This window comes from Dermacentor silvarum, chromosome 4 (assembly GCF_013339745.2).
Source record: "Dermacentor silvarum isolate Dsil-2018 chromosome 4, BIME_Dsil_1.4, whole genome shotgun sequence".
Classification (NCBI taxonomy): domain Eukaryota; kingdom Metazoa; phylum Arthropoda; class Arachnida; order Ixodida; family Ixodidae; genus Dermacentor; species Dermacentor silvarum.
In genome coordinates, this window is record NC_051157.2 from 27,167,588 (window position 1) to 27,173,587 (window position 6,000).

A 6,000-nucleotide genomic window follows, 5' to 3' on the forward strand; every position below is an offset into this window, starting at 1 on the left:
CATGCCAAGCTCCCTTGTAACGGCACCAGTGTATCAGTAATAATTTTATATTAGCAATGAGGCTGACATTAAGGAAACAAACACTGCTTCCAAACGCCTGACCGCTAGCAATCCAACGAGATTCGCTCAAGCAGCGCGTGTTAGTCACTGATTGTTAGAATTTGTGGAAAGCAATCAATCGACGGTGCTACACAACACTCGAACGACGCTGCTAGACGCTTGGCTATCTTATCACACGGCTGCCAATGATCAGTCGTTTGCACGCTGAGCTGGCAACAACGAATCTTTGCGTTGGAGGTTGCTTTCAGAAATCTTTTCTGTTGAGAAACTCGCAGGTTGGTTTCATCCGCGCACGCTTTTCTCATTTATCCTGATAATGGTTTTGCTCCATCACTTCACCACGTCCGACGAGAAACGTAGGGGCACAGTACACAAACACACCCGCCGCTCACAGTAGGTACCAGAGTTTGGCGAACTCTCCTCGTCGTAACTTCACTTAGGAGCAAAACAAAACACCACGGAACAAACACTCACGATGTTTGTTTGCATCGGTATGTCGCCGCGGGATCCTGTTTCCACACGAAGCGCAGCGCAGCGTCACCGATGTTCGCTGCAATCTTTCTTCGCCGGCTCACGGCTCAGAACAAACGCACGCGGCACAAATTGTGCATCGTAAGCTCACAATAATATTTCCGGCATGACAGACCACCACAAACAATTCGAATTCACTCTGACGAAGGGAGACGCACAGAGCTGACGCGACTCGGCCCAGTTCGAAGCAAGGGCGGCCATGTTAGGCATGTTCTCCGTCGGCGAGGACACCGGCCGTCCGGCTCATGGCGTCCCCTGAAGTGCGCGCCTATTGGTGGAGGCTGGTGTGCATCCGCCTTTGAGGGGCAAATGCCGCTGCCTTCAAAAGTTGTATCCGACTATAGTTATGTGCATGGGGCACCTGAGGAGGAGGAGGAATAAACGTTTAATTTCGAAACAGTATCCCGGGTGGGATACTTTAGGTGGGAGGTCTCCTCATTTCAGGAACCCTCTGGCCTTCACTGCCTCCTTGGCCCTGGCGACGAGGTGTCGTTGTTGTTCCAGGTCCTCGGAGACGAGCTTGGCCTCCCACGTTTCGTGGGAGGCCAAGACCTGACTTGGCCGGATGTTTCGTGTATTTGTTTCTTGCAGTGCTATTAGGTCGGGCGGGTCTTGTTTGTCAAATTCTTGTAAGGTAAAATGCCGCGGTCGGTAGGAACGATTCCATTGCCATATGTGGAGAGTCGAGAGCGCATTTGTCGTCCTATGATTAGGAACCGCCATCTTGGGTTAGTTCTGTTCCCTGCCGGCGCTCGCGGGTAGGTGAAACTGAGTGAGAGGTACTTCGGCCGTATGCTCCGCCCGCTTTCTGTCAGGACTGAATGTCATTTAGTGAGATGTTGAGGTTCATTTTGGTTACGTAGGTCTTCTTCACCTGGGCCATGAAATTGTTTTGCTGCGCTGCAAGTCCATCGACCTTGGCATCTAGCATACGAATATTGTTTGCCATACTTGCGGCGAAATTTGCTATTGCTGCCTGAACGAATTTCTCAGTTGTGGCGTGGGTGCTTATGAGAGTTTCTTGGAGGGCTTGGAATCTTGCGTCAACTACGAATTCCACATCTGCGCTGGGAAGGGATGGTCGCGGCTGTCCAATGTACTCTTGGACTTTCGTACATTTCTGATGCCAGCTTGTCAATGATGTCCCTTTGCTCCTCGCACTTCTGTAGAAGCCTGTTTATGTTGTCTTGCTGTTTCTGTTGGCTTTAGGTTCAGCTTGTCGATGAGGGCATGTTGGCTTTCTAGTTGACTGCTTTGAACTTGCACCCTATTTTCGAGAGCCCGGAACGCCGCGGTTTCGGCCGATGACATTTTTGAGCTGCTCGTGGTTCTCGATCCACTCGAACCGCGTGCCACATCCGAGTAGCTCACGCATTTGGCCGAGTGCGAGCGTGAGCGTGATCGGGAGGGCGATTGGAGTATAGATCTAGATTTACTTTGTTTCGGGGTGCTACCAGCACTATTGCTGAAGCTGGTGGTTGGGCTTCCTAATTCCGGCAATTCTTCGCCGCCTGAGCTCCAGCGACTGTCCCTCGCTTTGAGCCTGTCTATGCGTTGCTGTTGTATGTTGAATGGCGGTGGGTTGGCTTTTAGTCTTTTTTGGCAATCTTTGCTTGCCGTTTGATGCCCTTCTACATATAACTTACAGGCGAGTTTGCCCTCATGGTCAGGTATGTTGATCGGTTTTGCCACATTCATAGCAGAAGGCTGGCAGTGGTCTTGGGCAGACATCCTGGTGGTGTCCCGTGTTGCCGCAGGTCCTGCAGTACTGCACCGACTTGCGGTAGGGTCGGCATCGAAAGTCGAGACACCGGAAGCGGACGTAATAAGGAACGTGCGGTCCTTGAAAAAGATCACGGCCGCGCACGATTGCCCGAGCAAACGGGCGTGGAGGACTATGTACCTTGCCGGTGCGCGAAGCCTTGCCTTGAGTTCTTCGTCACTCGTGCCGGGCAAGAGTGCGCTTATTACACCTCTGGTTACATCGTCCGGGGTTCTCGTGTTGCCTTTTACAGCGAAGTAAGTGCCGCCAAGTTGTATTCTGCTGATATTTTTGAGTTTCTTGGCGTTTTCTGAGCCGGGCGTGCTTGCACTAATCAGGTTCTCGATTCTCTGCACTTGAACGCACACTTTTTCGCCGAAGTCTCGCTGCGAGAAACCACTGGCTCTTCCGATGGCATGCATGATGGCGACATTGTTCCACTTTGCAAGTTCAAGGCCTGCTTGTGGGGGGTATACGACCTTGTAGTCGAGGACTGGTAGAGGCGGCATCTCGGAGCTTTCGCTGTTGTGGTGGTGGCTTTCTAGTCGATTGTTCCTTGGTTGGGTTCCTTTCTTGTGTCGTTTTATACTCTGCGTCCTTGCCTATTCTGCCCCTCGTGATCCAGATGTTGTCACGTTTAATTGTTCTTCCGCTGTTTGCGTCATATTTCCAGGTAGTTTCTACGTTGTTTACTTCAGTCGGGTCCATCTGCATTGTGTTTGTATCTTCAAGCTGTTCTCTTGGTATTTCGATTGTATTTGCTGCTGTTTGGCTCATCTCGAGAGCTTAGTCGCCATGTGGGTGGGCGCCCGTGCTGCGCTCACACATATGTTCGAGTGGCGAGAGCGCGCGCCGCGCGCCACATGTGCAATGGCGCGTTACCTGGACTGGGTTGCGGCAGCTCGTTCAGCGTTGGGCTTAGCCAGGCGGGTGAGCGGCCGTGGCAGAACTCAGGAAACAGGGCACTCACTTGGTGGTCGTTAGTGTCCGCCGATTCCTCTCGTCTTGCCGGTTAAGCAGTTAGCAAAATTAGGTTGGTCGCTGGCCGTGATCCTGGTTGGGAGGCACGAGAAGCGGGAGCCCATGTGAAGCACGTCTGCTCTTCACGGCCCCATAGCGGGAATCCGCGGCACCTGAAAAAGAAAAGTATGCGGGAAAGTGCGTGTTTGCGGTCAGTAAAAGGTCACTGAGGACAGATTTGTTTCCTGTAAGAAGTTGGTTAGCTAGAGTACCGCAGCGTTGTGCATATAAAGTTTACGGGGGAAGTTGTATCTAGTTGAAGAGCGGGCGTTCCTGCATACCGCAATCACGAGAACATTTGTTGAGTGTGTATCAAGAGCTAATAATTACGATTGGAGAGCCTATTGACTTTCAGCAAAAAATTGCACGCGCGGGAGGGATCATATTCCCACGTATGCCATGATCAGGCAACTGTCCCCTTCCAAGTTCAGTGATACAATCGAAAGAGTGGACTGACCCAAATTCCAGTCTGTTATGGAAGACCAATGTCAAGGTAATTTATTACATAATTTGGTAGGCACAATCAAGAGCCTAGTGCAAGACAATACGCGAACTCTAATGTGCTCTTCGAAATTTACCGAATTTGATATCGAATTAGAGTGACTTCGAGCAATCTGGCTACGTGCCGAACGTAGATACCGACTCACGAAGTCAATGGATGATCTACGGACTGCTAGACGCCTACAAAAGAAGATCCAGTGTCGGTTAGATAAGCTGGAGTCGCAACGCTGGACTGCTTTCTGTGAATCGCTAGACCCTCGCAACCCCCTATCGCACTTATGGAGGACGGTGCGAGGGCTCAGGACACCACCCGTACAGCGGTCTCCCATTCAAGGATCTGCCCCTCTTCCAACAACGACCAGATATTGATGTCACAGAAGACTTCTGCGCCAGATTATCCGGGAAACTCACAGCTTCCAACAACTTACCACGTTCCATCGGCTTCCCGCCACCACGTGACCCTCGCATGGATCTACCATTTTCCATCCATGAACTCAAGACGGCGCTAGCTTTGTGCAGAAGTATGTCACCACCAGAACCTGACGGAATTTCTTATAGAGCTCTGTGTCATCTGGGATGAGCGGGCGAGGAGTGCTCTGCTTAAAATGTATAATGAATCCTGGCGAGCTGGCACACTTCCCACAAGCTGGAAGACCAGTCACGTATTTCCGTTACTGAAGCCTGGCAAGTCTTCGTTGGAGCTTTCATCATATAGTCTGATCGCATATTGGCCAGCCGTGTGGGAAAGTGATGGAGAGGATGATCCTCGGACGCCTGGACGGGCACTTGGAATACCACAACGTCTACCCAGATGCCATGGCAGGATTCCGACCGGGCTGCTCGCCGAATGATAATGTCGTCGACCTGGTTACCTATGTTCCGCACCAAAAAGGGTGTAAACGTCTGTGCGCTTATTTGTTCATCGAAGTCAAAGGGGCGTACGACAACGTTATACATGAAGCCATCCTCGCCGCTCTCGAAGAGGTAGGACTCGGCGGTCGGATGTTCCGATGGATACATAGCTATCTTTCTATGCGATCTCTCTTTGTGAGCAGTGAGGACGGCCGCACTTCTTTACATTAGACCTCATTGGATCTTGCCCTTGAGTGCGGGAGTTGGGCGAATACTTATTTACATCATGTACATGATTATAACAAAGCAGACAACAGTAAAAGAGTCATCGTTACGGCCGGCAGCAAATCGGACGCTGCGGCCCGTGGCAAGAACGTCTCTGTTCTTCATATTTCTCCGGCTTTTAACCCCTTCGCTCTCTCGGGGTCAGGTCATTTTCAGCCAATCGTTGAGTCCGCTCAGGTGTCGTCATTTTCCTCCAATCGTAGGGGCCCACGCAAGTGGCGTCATATTCGGCCAATGGGGACGCTCCAAGGGCTCTATTGTCCGATGGCGGCCTTCGTCCGGCGTTTCCTCCTCGCCTGGTAGGCGCTCAGCTGGCTGTAGGTCCCGGGTGGTTGTCGAACGACATTGCAGAGTAGCAAAGCAACCTTTCTCGGAGCTGGGTCAACCACCTTGAACCGTGGCAGCTATCCGTTGCACTTTCGGGAAGAGTAAAGCAGGGGGGCAGACAAAAGCTCCACGCGCGGCACACGAGGTCGGGATAACCAACCGGTTTGGCGAAACCGATATCACGGTCGACGCGCCTCTGCGCACCAAGATTGACAGGTGACGGCGAGTGGTTGAGCTCTGAGAACTTGACGAATGTTAGCTAATGGTCCGTATCTAACGAGCTTCTGTGGCGTCCCCCAGGGCGGCGTACTGAGCCCTACGTTTTTGTTTAACCTTACGCTGATTTGTCTCCTTGATCGTCGTCCAAGCACAGTTAAATTATCAAAGTACCCGGACGACAAATGCGTCTGGGCGTCCGGAGTGATCACTCCGGACGCCCAGACGCATACAGCTTACAGCTGCGCGCCAGGCTACAAAAAGCTGCCACTCAGACTGCACTCTACCTCCGCAATCAAGGCCTGGAGATTTCATCTGATAAATATGCACTTGTGACATTTACGTTTAAGTCCATGACGCAGTACAATGCATCAATCAATGGACAGATGATACCATTTCTACGGTCACACAAATTCTTGGGTGTCAAAATTGACAGAGACATCTCA